Raw genomic sequence first — 22721 nt, 5'->3', positions numbered from 1 at the left:
AGGGGTCTTGTCAAGGTGGGTGCCGATTGGATATTCTCCTTGGGTGGGGGATTCTAGAACGTGGGGCAGAGTTTCAAAATACATGGTTATCGATTTAAGAAAAAAAGATGAGGTGGAATTTCTTTTCTGAGGGTTGTGAATCTTTGGAGCTGTGGGTGCTGAGTTACTGAACATATTGTTTGATTCACAGCCTTCTGAAGAATTATTCATGCTTATCGAAGCCTTTATGTAGCTAAGATAGGTTTTTGCTTGAAGGGGGCGTTGAATGTGCAGGGGAACAGGCCAGAAAGTGGAGCTAAGATCAGAGCAATCAGAACTAATTAAAGATGGATCAAGTTCAAGGAGCAAATTGGCCCACTCCTGCTCCCTTTTCTTCTATTCTAATATTTTCCAAAGCAAGCAGAAGTAGGCCCAACAAGCCCTCAAATTGGCCCCATCATTCAATAAGCAGCAACATAAGAGAATTGTGGCTAGAAGAGTCAACTTAACTGAGAATGCTAAAGTAAGACTGCATTCTGACCAATGTTGCCTCAGTGCACTGAGGGCACAAGTGCAGACCAAATGGGTTAGGACACTCCAGTTCTCCAACAGGAACATCTACACTGCCCATGGGAATGAGCATGAGGAGGAAGGGGCCATGCCCAGTCTCAGGTATTTGTCCCACTTAGGAACAATCAGTGGAGAAGACCATCGGTGGCCAACATAGTTGAGGGGAAGCGAGAAGAATATTTGGCGGAAACATCTTGAATGCTGGTTCACTCTACTTCCTCCCTGACATTCGACTGGTTGATTGGGACACTTTATGTTTTAGGGAGTTTTACAGGGATAGAGTATCTGAGAAGTATCAAAATCATAAAAAAGAACAGTCAGATCCCTGAGGGGTCAATGGATGTGTATATTAACCAAAAGGGAATGAGAATTCCAGAGGTCACATTGACCCATATTTTCGCCATAGAGTAGTGATGGTCTCAAGTCAGGGAGAGATGTCTGTGTGGTGTCCAGGGGGCCTTTTGATGTTGGGAGTTGGATGGTCAGGGTGCCAATTAAATCATGTTCAGTACTGGGTCCTCGGGGCACTTGATCTGTGGCCAAGACTTTTTAGTAGAAATGAGCATAAGCTGGGTGCACACTAAACAGTATTTATTTCCCAAGGAAGTTGGAAAGGATTTGGACAGGTCAGTTCAGTCCCTAGTAGATTTCAACAATGCTGAAATCAGTAGCAACCAACAAGATTTCTCCAGTTGAGCTGGTGAAAAAACTGGATGTGTTGTGGAGTGTCACAAGAGGTTACCAAGTGCTGATTAAGAATATTCCCACCAGTGCCCCGATGGTGGGATCAGTCACTAGGTGGATGGCCATGTTTCCTTGTCAACAACTGTGTTCATTGTTTTGGATATTTTGAATGGGTTTTGGTCTGTTCCAGTGCACCTGAAAGATCATTATAAGTTTACTTGTAAATTCAAGGGGTAGCAGTATCGTGCATGTGCTTACTGTAAGGGTATCACTATATTTCACAAGGGCATGTCCACTTTCAGTCAGTCCAGGCAGTTGTTGCAATATACTGATGATATCCTAATGTTTATGGATACCAGAGTGGAACATGGAGAGCTCCTTAAGGAATTTCATGGATTCTTCAAGAGATGGGACAAAAGGTGAATTTCAAATAAGCACAGGTAGGTCAGGGAGAGGTCCAGTTTTTAGGCTTGCTCATCCAGCTAAGAGAGTCAGGCGATATTGGTAAGCATTACCTATGCCTGACAGACTGGGATCAGTCATGGTATTTTGAGGACTGACTGAATAATGCAGAGAGTTTATAGAGGGTTATGCAGCTATAGTGCAAGTTTTGCTGACTCTAGACAATAAGAGGATGGAATAGACTCATGATGAAACCTTCATAAGATTGAAACAGGATCTGCAGGTGGCTGTTGCTTCAGAGTCATCCAGCCAGAGAAGGGACTTCCACTGGAAGTGGCAGCCACTGAGACAAGCCTGCACACTGTATTAATCTAGGAGATCACAGATAAATAGACCAGTAACATATAATTCTTGGGTCTGTTGTCTGTGGAGAACGTATATTCAGTTTGTGACAATAATTATGTTTTGGGTAATTAAACTTTTTATAGTATTTGTGAGAACATAACCTAATTTTTTCAATACCTGTCCGCCACCCACCAGGTTATTAAGAGGGGGCATTATTAAAGACTGGATGGTATCAATCATCTGGTAACAAGATTCCAGGAGGGATGAAGTTACAAGTCGGGTGTTAGCAGCAAACTTTAACTACTCAGGGGAGCCACGCATTGCACAGTCAAAGGGATCTAGGAATCCGAAGGTGGATTCAGATCAGGGGTTTATGTAGCTGGGTCAAGTTATGTAGAAAGGGGGAAGAGGAAAACAGGGAGCAGAATTTATAATCTGCAGTGAGAAACAGAATTAGACATAAAAATGCCTGTCATGCTTAGTACCCAGCAGACCAAGCTGGCCACTGAGGCAAATGTGATGAAACTGTATAAATGTATAAATGTACACTGTATAAATGTGTTCAGACTTAATATGTACTTGCAACCTCTGCACTGAATATTTAGTAATATGGGTGAGAAGGGACAATCATAGACATACGTAAAACAAGGAGAACGGTAGTGATTCCATAGTAAGGGGGGCAGACAGGAGATTCTGTGGATGTGAAAGAGACTCCCAGATGGTATGTTGCCTCCCTGATGCCAGGGTCAGGGATGTCTCAGATCGGGTCCACAGCATTCTGAAGGGGGAGGTCGAACAGCCAGAGGTTGTGGTACATATTGGTACCAACGACATAGGTAGGAAAAGTGATGAGATCCTGGAGAGAAAATATAGGGAGCTAAATAGGAAGCTGAAAAGCAGGACCTCAAGGGTAGTAATCTCTGGATTGCTGCCTGTGCCACGTGCCAGTGACAGTAAGAATAGGTTGATCTGGCAGAGGAATGTGTGGCTCAGGAGTTGGTGCTGGGGGCAGGGTTTCAGATTTGTTGATCATTGGGATCTTTTCTGGGGAAGGTACGACCTGTAAAAAGAGATGGATTACACTTGAACCAATATTCTTGCAGGCAGGTTTGCTAGAACTTTTGGGGAGGGTTTAAACTAGTTCAGCAGAGGGATGGGAACCAGACTGATAGGTCAGAGGTTAGTACATTTGGTGTACAAGTAGGTGCACTGTGTAGAAAGACTGTGAGGAAGGATAGGTAGTTGAAAGGGCAAAATTGCAGTCAGTTGGATGGGCTGAAGTGTGTCTACGTTAACGTGAGAAGTTTCAGGAACAAGGCTGATGAATTAGAGCATGGGTAAGTATGTGGAATTATGATGTGGTGGCCATTACAGAGACTTGGCTGTCACAAAGGCAGGAATGGCTGTTGGATATTCCGGGGTTTAGATGTTTCAAAAGGGACAGGGACGGAGGTAAAAGAGGTGGGGGAGTGGCTTTACTGATCAGGGACAATGTCATAGCTGTAGAAAGAGAGGACATCCTGGAAGGATCGTCTACTGCGTTAGTGTGGGTGGAAGTCAGAAACAGGAAGGGGGCGATCACTCTGTTGGGAGTATTCTACAGACCCCCCGGACAGCAGCAGAGACACTGAGGAGCAGATTTTGGAGAGGTGCAAAAATAATAGGGTTGTTGCATGGGTGATTTCAACTTCCCTAATATTAATTGGCACCTACTTCGTGTAAAGGGCAGAGTTTGTTAGGTGTGTCCAGGAAGGATTCCTGACACAGTATGTGGACAGGCTGACTAGAGGAGAGGCCATTCTGGACCTGGTACTAGGCAATGAGCCTGATCAGGTTTCCAATCTCTCAGTGGGAGAGCATTTTGGAGATAGTGACCATAAGTCCTTGACCTTTACCATAGCCTTGGAGAGGGATAGGAGCGGATGATATGGGTAAGTATTTAACTGGGGGGGGGGGATTATGATGCTATTAGGCAGGAACTTGGGAGCGTAAATTGGGAACAGATGTTCTGGGGGAAGTGCACAGCGGAAATGTGGAGGTTGTTTCGAGAGTACTTGCATGGGGTTCTGGATAGCTTTGTCCCATTGAGGCAGGATAAGGATGGTAGAGTGAAGGAACCGTGGTTGACAAGAGACAAGGATTATCTTGTCAAGAGGAAGAAAGCAGCTTACCCAAGGTTTACAAAGCATTGATGTCAGGGCTCTGGAGAGTTACAAGGTAGCCAGGAGCGAGCTTAAGAATGGACTTAGGAGAGCTAGAAGGGGGCATAAGAAGGCCTTGGCAAGTAGGATTAAGAAAGTGTGGTCTAACCAGAGTTTTATAGAGCTGCAGCATGATGATACAAAGGTTGGTGGTGTTGTGGATAGTGTAGAAGGTTGCTGTAGGTTACAACAGGACACTGATGGGATGTAGAGCTAGGCTGAGAAATGGCAGATCGAGTTCAACCCAGAAAAGCATGAAGTGATACACTTTGGAAGATCTAATTTGAAGACAGAATACAAGGTTAATGGCAGGGCTCTTAGCAGTGTGGAGGAATAGAGGGATCTTGGGGCCCACATCCATAGATCCCTCAAGGTTGCTGCGCAGGTCGATAGGGTTGTTAAAAAGGCATATGGTGTGTTGGCCTTCATTAGTCAGGGTACTGAGTTCAGGAGCCATGAGGTAATGTTGCAGTTCTGTAGAACTCTGGTTAGACCACATTTGGAGTATTGTGTTCAGTTCCGGTCGCCTCATTATAAGAAGGATGTGGAAGCCTTAGAGAGTGTGCAGAGGAGATTTACCAGGATGCTGCCTGGATTGGAGAGCATGTCTTATGAGGATAGGGTGAGTGAGCGAGGGCTTTTCTCTTTGGAGTGAAGGAGGATGAGAGGTGACTTGATAGAGGTGTACAAGATGATAAGAGGCTGATCGAGTGGACAGTCAGAGACTTTTTCCCAGGGCGAAAATGGCTAACACGTAGGGGCATCATTTTAAAGTCATTGGAGGAAGGTGTAAGGGGAATGTCAGAGGTAAGTTTTTTACACAGAGAGTGGTGGGTGCGTGGAATGCATTGCCGGCAGAGGTTATGGGGGCAGATACATTAGGGACATTTAAAAGACTCTTGGGTAGCCACATGAATGATAGAAAAATGGAGGGCTATGTGGGAGGGGTTAGATTGATATTAGAGCAGGATAAAATGTTGGCACAACATCATGGGCTGAAGGGCCTATACTGTGTTGTAATGTTCTATGTTCTAATGGGATCCCAAGATATTTGAGTAATGTCAGACTAAAATGTGAACTTGCCTGACAGTGATAATTACCAAACATTACAAGAGTAAGGAGGTGTCATCATCTCTAAACATTATTAATGAAGATTGGTTAACCTACTGCCCCAGTTGATTTAACAATGTGTGACTCCCACAGTAGGGTAAGCCAGGTAAAAAACAGGTATTCATAGTTTCTGGGAGCATTTGAAGACAGAGCAAAAGAATGTACAATAAGACCTAGTATATCAACACAAGGACACAACGAGTAATTTATAGAAAATTTAACTCCAGTTTCTAACAGTTCAGGGCCAAATGTAACTTGAATGGATAAGGACTCTTTGGAAAGTGACTGAGAGCACAATACAAAAAGATGAATTTGAAGAAAGCCTTTGAGAATGGGAAGGATGAAACAAGGCAAGAGGCGTTTGAGGGAAGAGATTACAATTAGGAAGGCCAACGTGGCAAAGACTGCTAGCAATGCTGAACTAGCAAAAGGCAGAAATGCACAATAAACTAAAGAGGTTATGGGGGCAGATACATCAGGGACATTCAAAAGACTCTTAGGTAGCCACATGAATGATAGAAAAATGGAGGGCTATGTGGGAGGGGTTAGATTGATATTAGGGCAGGATAAAATGTTGGCACAACATCATGGGCTGAAGGGCCTATACTGTGCTGTAATGTTCTATGTTCTAGTGGGATCCCAAGATATTTGAGTAATATCAGACTAAAATGTGAACTTGCCTGACAGTGATAATTACCAAACATTACAAGAGTAAGGAGGTGTCATCACCTCTAAACATTAATAATGAAGAAAGAAATCTTTCATGTTATGCCATAGTGTTTATAGCTATTTTTCATATCAGTGTTGTAATGTATAAGTTGGAGTGGAAGAGCTGAGCTGTGATGTTGGGTCTGGAGATGGCGCAAAGAAGAGCAGGAGCAAAGTGACAGAGAGACTTGCAGGTCAGGACAAGTGCTGGGGAATCCTTGCTGTATTGTGTGATGGATGTCTGGGACTGTTGAAAGGATAGAATGCAGGTGACAGGCTTTTTTAAGAATTAATACTTTATTGAATATTGAAACGTTGTGTCTGTTTTACTGCTTGTTCTACATAAGAGTCCAAGTAACAGATATTTGTATAAAAGAGCAGCATAAAAAGAACAGCCAGGTCTTCAAATCTTGAAATGAGACATGGGGAAAGACTTCAGAACCTGTTTACAGTTTTGTCGGGATAGAACTCACTTTGGATTGGTAGAGTAGAGGAGGCAGGATGGTCACTTTTTTTGGTTAATGACTTCTGCCTATTCCTCCTGCAAGAATGTTGGCTCCCAATTTAGCAGCTGGCAACTTCCAAATGTCTGGGGCACTAGCATAAAATATTCATTCAGAAAGACAGAATGTACACTGAAACACCAGCCCGACCCTGCATAGTACAAAACCTTTCACATCTGAAGTTGGACGTCTTTATTAGTCACAGTGAAATGAATCTTTTGCGTAGTGTTCTGAGGGAAGCCCGCAAGTGTCGCTACGCTTTCGGCGCCAACATAGCATGCCCACAGCTTCCTAACCCTTTGGTACGTCTTTGAAAAGTGGGAGGAAACCAGAGCACCCAGAGGAAACTCACGCAGACACGGGAAGAACGTACAAACTCCTTACAGACAGCGGCCGGAATTGAACCCGGGTCGCTGGCGATGTAAAGCGTTACGCTAACCACTACACTACCGTGCCTGCTCATTTCGTATGAAATTGATACAGGATATTAATAATCTTCAAACACTAACACAAACCATTGCAGGAAGGCTGGGAACCTCCATGCCAGCTATATCTTAAAACGATTGATGTCACCACTTACACTGAATTCCTGCGATACATTGTAAATGGCCAGGAGTACTGAGGGTGCTGTGGCCCAAAACAAAGGAAAAACAACTCTGCACACAGTTTGTCGGGTCCTTGAGACTCAGTCAATGTCCGTCTGGCATTCCTGAGGCCCAACTGATCCAGGATTCAAATCCATGGAGCTCATAAGGTGCCAGATCCTGGTACCTGACTGATGCCAGGCCAGGGTCCTCATGGTCCACTGCTGCCTAGGTCAGGTTCTCAGTGCTCACACAATGTTGAGACTGTGTACTTAGGACACACATAATGTTGAGTCTGTGTCCTGATGCTCACACAGTGTTGGGCCTGGGTCCTCAGGGCTCATGTGATATTAGACACAGCTACTAGAAGTTCACATGATGTCAGGTCCCGGTATTCAGAGCTCACATGTTACCAGAAACCGGGTACTTAAGGCTCACATGATGGTTGGCTCCAATACACAGAACTCACACAAAGCCAGGCCTGGATATACGGAGTTCATATGATAACAGGCCTGGGTACTCAGAGCTCTCACTGCAAGGCCCATGGACACAGGGCTCTCACTATGCCTCGCTCAGGTATCAAGCACTCACTTGATATCGTCCTAGGGACTCAGGTCTCCAACAATGCAAGTCCCAGATCCTCAACAGGCAGAGGTGTCGGCAAATATCTTCCATGAATTGCTTTACTGACTCTTTTTCAAGGATATTTGAAGAGTGTAGAAAAAGTTATGGTTATTTCTACCAATTATGATGCACATAAAAAATAAATCATCATATTTTTTCTGGGATTCCAATCTCAAATTGCTCCCTTTAGTTAAAAATGCTCTTTGAAAGTGCTCCTTTTAAAGAGCAATGTATATATTACTGGTTAATTGCTTGTGTTTCTACTGCCCTGCTATTGAAGTCAGTTCCTGATTTTTGCCAGTCATTTGGATTATCACTGGCAGGGCAACATGTTTTTGCTAAAAATGGCATTGGGCACCAGGGGCCAGGGACCAAGACACACCTACCTTCCTGACCCAGTTTTGGAACTAGGGCTATCATATAAGTTGGGCACAGCTCTGTAACCATTACACTGGCACAGTATTGTTGGATAAACATCTATCATTGTATGACACTGGACTACAGTATTGGTAGATATAGGTCTTCCACATTATAAAGCAGGTACAGTATTTGCAGATGCAGGACCGATACTGTATAACACTGAGGTACATACTGGCTGGCATAAATCTGTTACCATGTTACACCAGTGTACAATACCGATGAGCATAGATCTCTTATTGTTACTAACTGCAAGTTCAAAGAGATCTTTTAAAGAGTTCTTAACATAATGCCATGCAAGTTGATAGGGTGGTTAAAAAGGCGTATGGTGTGGTGTCGGGGGATTGAGTTCAAGATCCGCAAGGTAATGTTGCAGCTCTATAGAACTCTGGTTGACAACACTTAGAGTACTGTGTTCAGCTCTGGTCACCTCATTAGAGGAAGATATGGAAGCTTTAGAGAGGGTGCAGAGGAGATTTACCAGGATGCTGCCTGGATTAGAGAACATGTCTTATGAGGAAAGGTTAAGCGAGCTAGGGCTTTTCTCTTTGGAGTGATGCAGGAGGAGAGGTGACTTGATAGAAGTGTATAAGATTATGAGAGGGCATAGATAGAATGTCAGTCAGCACCTTTTCCCCAGGGTGGCAATAGCCAATACCAGAGGACATCCATTTAAGGTCAGAGGAGGAATGTTCAGAGGAGATGTCAGGGGTAGGTTCTTTACACAGAGAGTGGTGGATGTCTGGAACGCATTGCCAGGGGTGATTGTAGAGGCTGATACACTAGGGAAATTTAAAAGACTCTTAGATAGACACGTGGAAGTAAGAAAGATGGAGGGTTATGGGCTGTGCAGGAGGGAAGGGTTAGATTGATCATGAAGTAGGTGTTCATATAGTTCGGCACAACATCGTGGGCCAAGAGGCCCGTACTGTGCTCTACTGTTCTATGTTCTATGTTCTATAATTAGCAGAAAGACTCTTTGAGTTACCACTTAGCCCAACCTTGTTCCCAGATTTTACTCTTGTTGAGGACAGACACATATGTGTGGACTTACGGAATTCCTAAATAAAGCTGGTGCTTTGAAGAACAGTGGTTGTCAAGGGTGAACAGGGAGGATTTGTGTCTAGTTGGGGAGAATGATAAATTTTTATCCTCTGAAGGAAAGGAGTTAATGGCTAGCTTTTTGTAAAAGCACTTTTGTTCTATATATTCTCTCAGAATGGCCTGGGGTGCTGCCTGTGCAATTTGTCTCTGAATATAATAGACACTTTGACAATTGCAGTGCCTTCAAAATTAGCCTGCTTTCAGAACTAGTGACAGAAACAATTGCATTATATTTTCCCTTTAATCTTTCACTTCTTTAATATCATTTCATGCAACTCATACAGTTACCAGGTAAAATTTGGTTCATTGAGCCTGAGTTGCTCCCAGGATCTTCTGTAACAGCACAGGGCTTGTTTGGCACCACCACAACCTGTCCCTTCTTGTTGGAATACAATATTAATGTTTCTACCCATGCCGTCCCCTACCCATCATCCCCACTCTAATGGGTGTGCCTGCATTTCAAGGCCATGAACTTCCAGTCACTGGAGTTCCTTTAATTCTGAAAAGTTTTACAGCCATCCATCTTTTAATTGGTAGTCATTACTAGAGACATAGATTCCTGTCACAAGACGACTGAGTTACCCAGTTTAGTAAAAAGGATTGCCAACTTAACTCCCTAATCGGGTCACAGACTGTTCCCAAAGCAATGAATATTCAGTGCAACAAATTTATGGCCATCTCAGGATTCATCTTCAATGTCTCTGTAATGATGATGTTTGCATATATGAACTGACATAAGGCAAGAGTTATACTTTTGTGAGCTCTTAACAGTCCTTGCATGAAGCTGAAAGCATCTTTGCATCATAACACTTTAAATGAGGTTACGGTCCCAATTGCGTTCTTACAAATCTGCTGATATTTTGATTGCCTTCCAACATTATCTTACTCTAGGGAAGTTAGAACAATGACAAGTGAAAGCAGACTGCTAACTGTATTCTCAGAAGGAATCACAAAATCTCCCTCATTATTTTTGAATACAAAGCCTGTGTGATATTCATTTCAATACTGACTGATGAGCACGAACATGATAAATAAAACTTACTATATAATTTATAATCCCTTGAAAGGTTTCTTTTCAGTGTGTCTTTTATACTAACAAGCTGTGTACTATGAGTTTTTGAACAAGCCTGACAAGATAACAGTGAAGCATCTATTAACAAATTACTTTTAATTCTCAGTACACAGATTATATATATATTCTATATATATAGTCTTAAGACTTTATAATGTGCAATGAGGCAATGAGACATGTTCTCTCAGCAGCATTATGCTAAAGTCAGCTTTTATTTGTGTTGTTCTTTTGATTCACCCACCAATTCCACCATACCAGTCCTTCACCTCTCACTGCCCTTTCCTCCTCTCTAACACCCAAGAGATTCTTTTTCATCTGTGAGCTGAAGCAATGAACGCTGGGTCACATTCAACATATAGTTCAATCCATCTGACCTCAAAAGACACCCAACTCTTGCAAAGAGAATTAGACATAGAACTTTTATCATTGTCAATGTGGCAAACTACTTCTAATGCAAGTTTCTTGTCAATTGCACTGAGGCAATTTTTATTGTACCACCACCTCTGTCTGTGATTCTGCTCCACTACCTACTACATTTCTTTCATCTGGCAGTGCAAAGAGACCAAATAGCTGCCATTCAAGTCATCACCAGCCCCTTCCATTCGTGTTGAATTTCATTGGCTTTCCTTCCAAAATCTGCAGCCTGCACTGTATGGACCCAATTACCACTGGAACATATGCTGTAGCCTCCCCCTTTTAAAAACCCATGCCCCATCCCAAGGGTACTGATTTTCTAAAATTTTTATCATACTTTAGCCAAAAAAATTAGGCATGCAAGTACAAAAGAGCAAACACTATATACTCACAATAATATTGAGGATGCACAAAAAAAAAGAAAATGTTTCCTAAATGCATAAGATACCGCCTGAAAAATTACAACTCCGCCCTTACCGTACACACCAACTGGTCTCCTTACACAAAGGGTAGCAAAAGTCACCATCCATTCCAATGTTACACAACCATTTTACAGCAGCTCAGTGCTTCTCCATAGGGATGAATCAATAAAATTTTTCAATAACTCATCTTAGTACAGTACATCTTCTGGCACAGCCTTCAATAATAGACTGAATTAAATGTTTTGTTTCACAGAGACATTATAAACTAGTGCTCCCAAAGCAACCAGAATGCACAATTAGAATTTGGATACGAGGTTTTTCAGGTCAGACAATATCCATTCCAGAAAATCAAAGGTAAACTTGATTTTCAATCTGTGAGTTTCATTGCCCAGGAAACAAGTGGCTGGATGCCATAATTTCTGTTACATCTGGCAGTGCCAGTGCACAGTGCTAGTGTGCACTGTGAACACTCATTCAGTTCTTTTATGTAAGCACATTAATTATTTATGCAATAATTCTGAACATCAAAATTCAAAATGTTTAAATTATATTGTTAACCATTTCAAATTGTTTCACTAGATTGCCAAAGGCAGCAAATTTAAACTTTACAATCTGACCTTTAATCACAGTCATACAACATTCAGTCCATCACACTCAAATCAGCTCTTTTGAGAAGCTGTATGTTTACCCGTTGTCTGAGTATTCCTTTCATTGCTTCTTTTACAACTATATTTACCATTTTCTTTTGAAAGTTGTTTTTAAATCAGTTTCCAGCACCATTTCAGAATGTGCATTCCAGGTCAAAAATTCACTGAATAAAAAATTCTTCCCTTTGATCTTTGATAAATGAAGTTGCACTTCCATTCCACTTTCTGTACATTTGCTTTAAAGCCATGAAGTTTCAGTAACTGTAGGCACTTAACTTTCATCACACATTCATTACTTAGGATCTATGTAACATGTTGTGCGGCACTGGACCAAATAAGATAAGATATCTTTATTAGTCACATGTACATCGAAACACAGTGAAATACATCTTTTGCGCAGAGTGTTCTGAGGGCAGCCCGCAAGTATCGCCACACTTCCAGCGCCAACATAGCATGCTCACAACTTCCTAACTCATACGTCTTTGGAATGTGGGAGGAAAGCAGAGGAAACCCACGCAAACATGGGGAGAACGTACAAACTCCCTTACAGACAGTGTCTAGAATTAAATCTGGTCACTGGTGCTGTAATAGCATTACGCTAACCACTACACTACCGTGCGTAAATAGTCAGTACTCAAAAAGTAAGATTACCAAAAGACAAATACTGCTGCTGTCAAGCAGGTAAATACACAAGTTTGTTAATTTGCCATTTTTATCTTCAACAGATTGCCACAATTGAAGCATTGCTGCTTGTACCTCTAAGCGCAAGCCGTATTCCACAAAACAAAATGTGTTTCTGTGCAGCAAAATAGGATTGAATATTTGAAGAACTTTTCTTCTGTAGATTAATGTAAACCATACATTTATTTTGGTGCTACTGCTTTTATTCTGAATTAGTTTAATAAATATCTATGCTCAAAGGTAATAGAGTCAGAGTTATACAGCACAGAAATGGGCCCTTCAGCCAACATTTTGCCTAGCTACACTAATCCCATTTGTCTGCATTATTTCCATATCCTTTGATGCCTTGCCTGTTCAAGTGCCTGTCTAAATCTTCTTAAACATAATGATTGTATCTGATTTCACCACGTCCTTTGGCAGAACTCTCCAATTATCATCCACTCAGATCCTCTCATTTTCCCCTCGGATCCCCTTTTAAACTCCTCCCTCTACTTTAAACCTATGTCCTCTTATTTTTGATACCCTTACTATGGGAAATTGATTCTATCTACCCTATTTGTGCCTCTCATAATCTTATACAGCTCCATCAGGTCATCCCTCAGCCTCCTTCACTCCAGGAAAAACAAGCCCAACCTATCCAATCTCTCCCTATAACTAAAGTCCTCCAATCCAGGCAACATCCTGGTGAATCTTCTTTGACATCTTTCCAGTGCAATCACATTCTTCCTATGGTGTGGTGACCAGAACTGCAAGTGTAGCATAACCGGTGTTCTGTAAAGTTGCAACATAACTTCCCAACTTTTATACTCTGTGTCCTGACCTGTGAAGGCAAGCACGCCATATGGCTTCTTCACCACCCTATTGACCCATGTTACCACTTTCAGAGAACAATGGATTTGCACCCCAAAGTCTTTCTGTTCCTCAACATTCCTTAGTGCCCTATCATTTTCTGTGTATGTCCTACCCACTATTTGATTTCCCAAGGTACATCACTTTTGCACTTGTTGGGATTAAATTCAATCTGCCAGTCCTCTGCCCAACTTTCCATCTGATCTATATCTTGCTGTAGTCTTGGACAACCCTCCTCGGTATCCACAACATCACCTATTTTTGTTTCATTCACAAACTTACCAGTTATATCTGATACATTCACATCCAATTTGCTAATATTTATATCACAATCAACAATGGTCCCAGTACTGATCCCTGTGGTACAACACTGGTTACAGATTTCCAATCAGAAAAGCATCTCTCCATCATTACCCTATCATGAAGCCAATTTTGGATCCAATTAGCCAAGTTGCCTCAGATCCTTGTGCCTTAACTTTCTGGACCAGTATACCATGCAGGACCTTGTTGAATGCCTTACTAGAGTCCATATAGACATCTACCACCTGCCTTCATCAATCTTCTTGGTTACCTCCTCAAAAAACACAATCAAATTAGTGAGGCGTTATTTCCCACACATAAAGTTATGCTGACTATCCTTGTTCAGCCCCTGTCTTTCCAAATGTACATTAATCCTATCCCTTAGAATTTTCTTCAATAATTCCCTGACCACTAACTCACTGGCCTGTAGTTACCCAATTTAGCTTTGCTACTCTACTTAAATAAAGGAACAACATTAGCCATCCTCCAGTCTACTGGTACCTCACCTATAGCTGACGAAGATGGAAAGATATCCATCAGGGTGCCAGAAATCTCCTCCCTTGCTTCCCATAGCAACCTGGAGTAGTATTCATTCAGCCCTGGGGATTTATCTACCCTTGTGCATTCCAGGACATCTAACATCTCTACCTTCTTAATACTGATGTGCTCCAAACTATCCCACTCTGAATTCACCATTCTCCACATCCTTTTCCTTGGTGAATAAAGATGAGAAGTCTTCAGTTAGGATATCACCTACATCTCCAGGCTCCACACATAAATTACCTCTTTGGTCTCTAAGGTGAATATTGAAGAAAAAAAATATTGGGCTAAAATGTTATGTGTTAAAGGTCTATTGAATTTTGTATTGTTACTGCAGATAAATATCTTGAATCTTAAATATTCATCTGCATTGGACTAACTTACCAGAGGAGTTCATGTTGAAGAATGGTAATGTCTGAAGTTTGCTTTTGCTGTGGCACACTGCAATTGCACACAAAGCATGGGACTAAGTGGTAGCTCCGGTTTCCTCTTTTATGCTGCTGCAATTACCTGGAAATTCTTCACAAAGCAGCTGGAATTCCTACAACTATGATGTGGGCAATACATTGGAACTGAAGTGAAACAACAGCCAATGGATGGTTGTAAGACATTAGAGGCAAGTCCATTAGACTAAGAATTAGTGTTGGAGACTGACTGCTTTTGGAGTGAAGTTGGGAACCTTCTACTGTAAGATACAATACAGCCAATGAAGATTTCCCAGGTTAAAGCTTTCCCTGGAGTGGTTAGGAATTGCAATGTAGGAAAGTCCGGATGGTTTAAATAATCTGACAATGTAAATTCACAGAGAAGGACAACAGGTGAATGGACTGTAACATTATCCTGCCGCAATTCCTTAGGCCATTAAATCAACCATCTCATTCTTCAAAGAGCAAACAACATGACATACAGATCTACAAGGACCAAAAGGAAATTTAGGTTAAAATGAATATTATTTTCTGATGCAAAAGTAGAAATAGTCTTACTACGAGCAGAACTGGTTGTTGTAAGAAGCTGAAGCAAATACAATAGCAGCTGTGCTATATGTCATGGAAATGATCATTATCGCTGTATATTCAGTATTTGTTTGGACTACAACTGTCAGATGTCAGATGGTTGTACACATGATGTTAGCTCCAGCAGTGGGCTTAATCAAAAACTCTACAAGGTCATACAGCGATGATATTCTGAATGTCTGCAATGTAAAGTGACATGAGGCAAAGTCCCTATCATGTGTACAAAGCAGAACATGGAAAAAGGCAATTCAATGCAGGAAGAAGGAAAAAGAATATGCTAAAAATATTGTATCTTTCAAAGCTATCAGGATACGTTTTCAGCACTTTGTCCTAAATGAAGGCACTGAGAATCAGAGAACTGAGCACAATGGATACATGGAGACACAAGAGACTGCAGATGCTCGAAGCTGGAGCAAAAACAAACAGCTGGAGGACTCAGCAGTTCAGGCAGCATCTGTAAAAGGAAATGGACAGTCGATGTTTCGGATCAAGATCCTTCATCTGGACTGCCATCCAGATGAAGGGTCTCAACCCGAAAAGTTAACTTACCATTTCCCTCCACAGAAGTTGCCTGACACAGTGGATTGCATACTTGTTTAGACAATCCGATCTGCCCATCATGAAAATTAGTGGCTAGAAAATCGTGAGCTGTGTTCATCAGACAATCAAATCTCCATTTCCAAGCTTTCATCCATGCTCACTGTAAGTGACATTATGTGCCACAACATGAAGCTACAGATATTGAAACAAAGGCCTGCAAACATAATGTCATGGAACATTGTTGTGCTAACTAACTTTGCAATCAAACATTATATTAGTCATATGTTACATACTTCAATATTCCCTTCATTTCTCATGCAGTTGTTGTGCAGTAAAAATCCTCTGGATGCACAGAATCCCCACAGTGTGATTCAAGGAACAGCTGTTTGGCCTCTGGAAAGAAATGGTTCAGGAGGACCTTGATGATAACTTTCCCTGTGACAAATAGTATGGAGACCTCCGTACAATTGGACTTGCCTCCTTTCTTGAAAATGATCTTGCTTATGACATCTCTAACTCTCCTGGTATATCCTCCTCTTTCTAGAATATGGATATGTGATTCATTCAGTTCAGAAGATTTTTTGGAGTGTTCTCTCCAGTGGGCAGTGTCTACCTCTCTGTCCTTTATAAATTCACATCCATTCCTGACTCTCAGTGAAGAGGAGCCTTGGAAAGTGTTGGAGCAGCAGGTGACTTTAACAGTGCTGAAGAACTTGCGCATATCATGGTTACCACTGAATAGCTGGACCTCCTGCACTCTTTCCAACAACCATCTCTTCCTTAGATAGTGGGTTTTTCTGTTGGACTTCTGCCTTCAGGTGCTGACAGAACTGTTTCTTTCCCCTTTCGGAATGGTGAACCGTTCAGAAACACATTGAGAAGAACATTCCAAGAGAAATGTAGACAGCAGTGCCAAACACTGAATGAGGCCTTTTCTGACATTAAAGTATTTGACTCTATCAGCTGGAAGGGACTGTCAAGCACTCTTCTTGAAACTTTAACATTAGCTTCATGATGATAGGCAATCAACAGGTCTACAATAGAAATAGAAACCAGAAGTGATGGAAGCACTCAGTCAGTCAGGCAGCATCCATGGAAAGAGAGTTAATATTTCAAGTTGAAGACCTTTCTTCAGAACAGGGAAAGTGAGAAAACAAGTAAACTTTCAGTTGCAGAAAGGGTGCAGGAGGGATGGATAACACATGGGGAATATCTCTGATTGAGTGAAGCCAGGACTGCAAGGTGATTCCAATATTTTCAGAGTCATTTGATTAATAAGGAACTTTGGAGAAGATGGAAAGAAACATGTTAAAGCTCTAAAATGCAGCTCAGAGTTGTTGTTGAAACATGAAACCAAAAAGAGAATGCCAGAAATGCCCAGCAGGTCAGGCAGTATCTGTGGAAAACAAAACCCTGAGCTAATATTATAAATGAGCAACCTACAGCAGAATTGGCCAGTTCTGATACAAATAAAAAGTGTGTTACATGATACTGTTAAATTTGATATTGAGTGCTGTAGACTACAAGAGCTCGGATGGAAGATGAGGTATTGTTTCCTTAAGTTTACATTGGGCTTCATTGGAACCGTGTAGGAGGCCACAGACAGATAGGTCAAAGTCGGAGTGGAATGGGGAATCAAAATGACTGGCAACTGGAAGCATAGGGCCACCTTTGTGGATTGAATGGGGATGTACTGCAAAGTGATGGCTCAATCTGTGTTTGTTTTTTCCAATTTCTAGGAGATCTGATTATGAGCACCAAATACAGGACTCTTGATTGGGAAAAGAACTGGGTCATTCATGTACCTGACATAAAATTCCTAAAGTAGACTCTCTATTCTAGACCCAGTCTTGGGAAGAGATTGCCAGGCAGACCAAGAAAAAGATTCAAGGATGTGCTCAAAATCTCCTTGAAACACTGCAGCATTTCCTATAATTCCAGGGAATCCCTGGCCCATTCAAAGCTGTGAAGGAGCATCCGGGTTGGTATTGGGAATCTCAAGTCCATGCATCTGGAGCACACAGAATCCCTTCATCAGCAGTGAAAGGAGCACACCACCTCACAAACTATCACACCTCCAGACCAGTCTGTGCAGGAGTCTGCAGTTCCCACATTAGCCTCAGACCCCAGAAAACCGGAATGGGAGTAAGTCACTTTTGAACCCAATGGGCTGCCTAAGAAGAAGACTCTATGTAAATTTGACTTATGCTAAGCAATCAAATGTTTACTTCATTTTTGGCACTCAACAACACATAATGAATGAGTTCCCACTATGCAGCACTATTGTATCATTTAAGTGTCAATTAGTGTGAATCATTAAAGGACTTTACCATGTGATACTGCCAATGAGGAACTGCCAAGCTCACGATTTTTAGAGCCTTAAAGGTGGCAGAAAGGGCTTTGATTTCTGGACAGGATTTGAGTCCAGCTGTGACTGCTGTTGGTTCTAACCCACTGCATCACTTAATTCCCTGGTTTATTTACTTTAAAAAACAAGAGTAACCAGATTTGCTTTAATTTCTTGTTTATTTTGCCAAGCTATAAAAGCTTAAGAAAATCAATGCATAGAAAGGACCCGTTTGTTTCAAGTATAATTGGGTCATTAAAATTGTTAGCATCTATACACTTATAAAAATCTATTTACAAAACCACGCCAGGAAGGTTATTTTTTATGATCTGATTCTATTCTACCTCAAATTTTATACCCTTGTCCATGCCATGGGAATTAGAAAATGGACTAGTTTGGGAGTCCTTGTCAGATTGATGTATGATTTCCTTTACACTAGTGACTATGTCCCATTGCGAAACATGTTTCCTTTTCAAGCATCTCCATTATGTAGTCTTAAAACACTTTCATGTTGTACTGATGTAAAAAAGTACTGGCATAAAATTGCAGAGAGATTTTGTTTAGCTAGTAGAGTCATAGAGTAATACAACATGGAAACAGGCCCTTTTGTCCAACTCAGCCATGGCGACCAAGATGCCAATGTAAGCTCGTCCCATTTGGCCATGTTTGGATTGTAACCCTCTAAATATTTCCTATCTATGTACCTTTCCAAGTGTCTTTTAAATATTATTGTTATACCTGCCTCCACCACTTTTTCTGGCACCTCATTCCATACATGCATCACCCTCTTCATGAAGTTGCTCCACTGGTCCCTTTCAAATCTTTCCCCTCTCACCTTAAACCCATACTCTCTATTTTTTGATTCCCTTTCCCTGGGAAGAAGGCTGTGTGCAATTACACTATCTATGTCCCTCATGATCTTGTGGTCTTCTACACACCACCTAATCAGCCTCCTAATCTCCAAGGAGTAAAGTCCTAGCCTGCCCAACCTCTCCCTATAACTCAGGCCCTCGAGTCCTGGCAACATTCTTGTAAATTCTCATTCCACTCTTTTCAGCTTGATGACATCTTTCCTATAACAGTGTAACTGAAGCTGTACACAATACTCCAAGTGTGACCTCACCAATGTCTTGTACAACTGCAACATAACATCCTAACTCCTATGCTCATTGCCTTGACTGATGAAGGTCAGCATCAGACACCTTCACAACTCTGTTTTCCTGTGATGCCACTTTCAGGGAACTATGTACTTGGACTCCTAGATCCCTCTGTTCTACAACACACCCCAGGGCCCTACCATTCACTGTGAAAGTCCTATCCTGGTTTAACTTCCAAAAGAGCAACAGCTCACACTTTGAAAATCATTTGATATTCCTCAGCCCACTTACCAAGCTTATCAAGATCCTCTTGTATTTTTGATAACTTTCTTTGATATAACATTTTTGTATATGTATTGTCATTTCATTATGTCAATGAAAGACAATTGAAGAAGGGCAATGATGCTTGCAGAGATATTTTATGCACTAGTCAGTGTCAGACATTACGACTTTTAGCTACAACACAGAAGTTAAATGATAAGAACTTGTCTAAGTTTTTGTATACCATTTGTGCTTTACTTGAGGCTTCAAATGTGCCATTTCTGGTTAGCAGTCTTCTCAGAGATGCTTCTTGGCATAATTTCTTTAGCAAGTCTAACAAATTATGATAGTTTATCTTGAAGATCATGATTTGAGTGCAAGAATGTCCAGCACAATCAGATGCCAATCCCCACTGAGTGGCACTTGGGATCATTTGAAAACCTTATTAATGCGGGTTGGATGGGTGGATGTCACAACTGATCAGTCACTCCAAAGCAGAGGAGGCAGCCTTGTACTCTACTTATCTCCTGGGCAAAGGGTGTCATATGCTGATATTTTAGCACTTCACAAATTGAGTAAACATTTTGCTTGATCTGTGGTTGACATGCTTCATCAAGCAATAACATGAAAATAAGGCACCTCAAGAAAGCTACACATTGAATTCAATCGTGCAATTTACATTTGATCTATTGCTGTAAATGCAGTTTATTTATGGGAGAAAAGTGGAATATGTGAAACAAAGGGAAATTGTTTCCTTTCAGATCCTCTGTAGGATCACTGGATCGGCTCAGCTCATTTACTACTAAAACCATTGGGGTTTAATTATACCTCCCTGATTTAGAGTCACAGAGAGATACAGACAGAAATGGACCCTTTGGCCCCTTGAGTTCACACCAATTATCTACCATCCATTTACACCAATCCTAAATTAATCATGATGATTTACTCTCCCCACATTCTCATCAATTCCTCCCAGATGATATCACTCACTGAGACACTACAAGCAATTTAAGGTGGCCAATTAACCTCCCAATCTGCACGTCTTTGGGAGTGGAAGGAAACAAGAGCCCCTGGATGAACCGGACATGCTCACAAAGAGAACATGCATATTCCACACAGATAGCACCCAAGGTCAGGAGTGAACCTGGGCAACTGGCACTGTGAGGCTCTGCTGGCCGTGCCACTATGCCACCTTAAACCTGTGTTAACCCTATGTTACCCTGATGATTTGAGTGAACCATAACAAAGCCTTAGTTCAAAATTTGGTCTGTTCTGATTAACATCACAAAGCACAATGATACAACTTCAGTACTTCACCTCATTTGAACTTAAATTGAAGAAGGCAAAGATCCTGCTCATGACCATGATTTAGAAGGCCATTACCGAATATCTCCAAAACCTTTATCAAATAGTGCACTGACCCTCACTAACAATGCTTACACATGTGTAATCATCATGAATGAGTGAGGTCAAGTAGTTACAAATGTTTAATGGTATCATGAGCAAGGCACCATGTGAAATGGCCTCATGCATTGGGAACATGGATATTTGACACCATTTGTACCATCATCCAGTGAGAAAGGATGGTAAATTGGTGAATACTGCCTGCATTAACTGCTTTAGATGGAAGAAGTTCTAAATCTAAGATGAATGAAGGCTTTGGCTACTGGACCATCCTGGAACTTCTTTGATCATCCAAGTATTTCACATATTCTTTTAACTCTGAGTAAAACTAATTTGGATTAATACAAATAGAACTCCTGGTTGCCCAAAATGACATACATACTCTACTCCACTCCAACAATGCACTTACTCCCACCCACCTTCATTATCCTCCCTCCCACTTCACTCTGTTAATAAAAAACATCAGACTCCACATCACTTAGGCAGAGAGTGGAAAAGAATCAAATGTGATCAGCCTGTTGCAGTTCATTCAGCAGATAATGCCAACAAAGTTGGCAAAGTTCTTGCTGCTAGATAAGCTTGGTCTGCTATATCACTTAGGTCATTTGTGTTGAAGCAGTCTGGGGCTGAATGAAATTTATCCCAGTTGTGTCCCTCCAAGTTTCAAGTACTTATTTATTTGTTAACTCAAAGGAAGACTGGCTTACTTCCATCATGCATTGTCTGGTGTATGACACTAGAACATGTTTCCTCTGAAGAGTCCATTTACTACGTCTCCAGTGGGACATTTTCCAGTATGTTATTGAACAATTGACAAGTATAGGCTTGACTCCTTTCCAGAAGAGCAGAAGTTAACAGCAACTCAAAATGTCCATGATGAACACAAATTGTGCAATGTCCAATGACTGCAATTCCACCAACGATGATACTAGTAAGGAAATATGTTTACCTAAATCCATGTTTTTACTCATAAAAATCTGAATAATATCAGAGCACTCCAGTGCTCGTCCCTCCCCATTGATCTCCCTCCAGGCACTTATCCCTGAAACTGCGCTAAGTGTTACACCTGCCCCTCCACTTCCTCCCTCACCACCATTCAGGGCCCTAAACAGTTCTTCCAGGTGAGGCAGTACTTCACACGTAAATCCATCGGTGTCATTTATTGCATCCAGTGCGGCCTCCTCTACATCAGAGAGACCAAACACAGATTGGGAAATTGCTTGATCAAGCACCTTCACTCTGTCTGCCTCACCAGCCGGGATCTCCCGGTGGCTCGCCATTTCAATTCCACTTCCCTTTCCCACACCGACATATCTGTTCACGGCCTCTTCTACTGCCAAGCTGAGGCTAGACGCAGATTGGAGGAACAGCACCTCGTATTCCACCTTGGTAGTCTCCAACCTGACGGCATCAACATCATTTCTCCAGCTTCTGGTAACCACTCCTCCTTTTTCCTTTATGCTGCCACCTCATCACCACAACTCTTTCCCCTCCCCCACCCTCTCAATCTACCCATCACTCATACATTCCTCCCTCTGGTTCCCCTCCTCACCTCCTTCCTTTTATTCCATGGTCCACTGTCCTCTCCTATCAAATTCCATTTTCTTCAGCCCTTTGTCACTTTCACTTATCACCTCCCAGCTTCTTGCATCATTCCCCCTCTTCCCCCCCTCCCCTCACCTGTCTATCACCCCCTCACCTGGATCCACCAATCACCTGCCAGCTCTTGCTCCACCCCTTCCCCCCACCTGTTTATACTGGCTATCTCCCCGCTTTCTTTCCAGGCCTGATAAACTGTCTTGACCTGAAACGTCGACTGTCCATTTACCTCCATAAATGCTGCCTGAACGGTTGAGCTCCTCCAGCATTTTGTGCGTTACTTCAGTGCAGCGGTTTCTCTTTG

The sequence above is a fragment of the Pristis pectinata genome, chromosome 14 (assembly GCF_009764475.1).
Source record: "Pristis pectinata isolate sPriPec2 chromosome 14, sPriPec2.1.pri, whole genome shotgun sequence".
NCBI classification, from domain to species: Eukaryota; Metazoa; Chordata; class Chondrichthyes; order Rhinopristiformes; family Pristidae; genus Pristis; species Pristis pectinata.
This window is presented reverse-complemented; position numbering follows the sequence as displayed.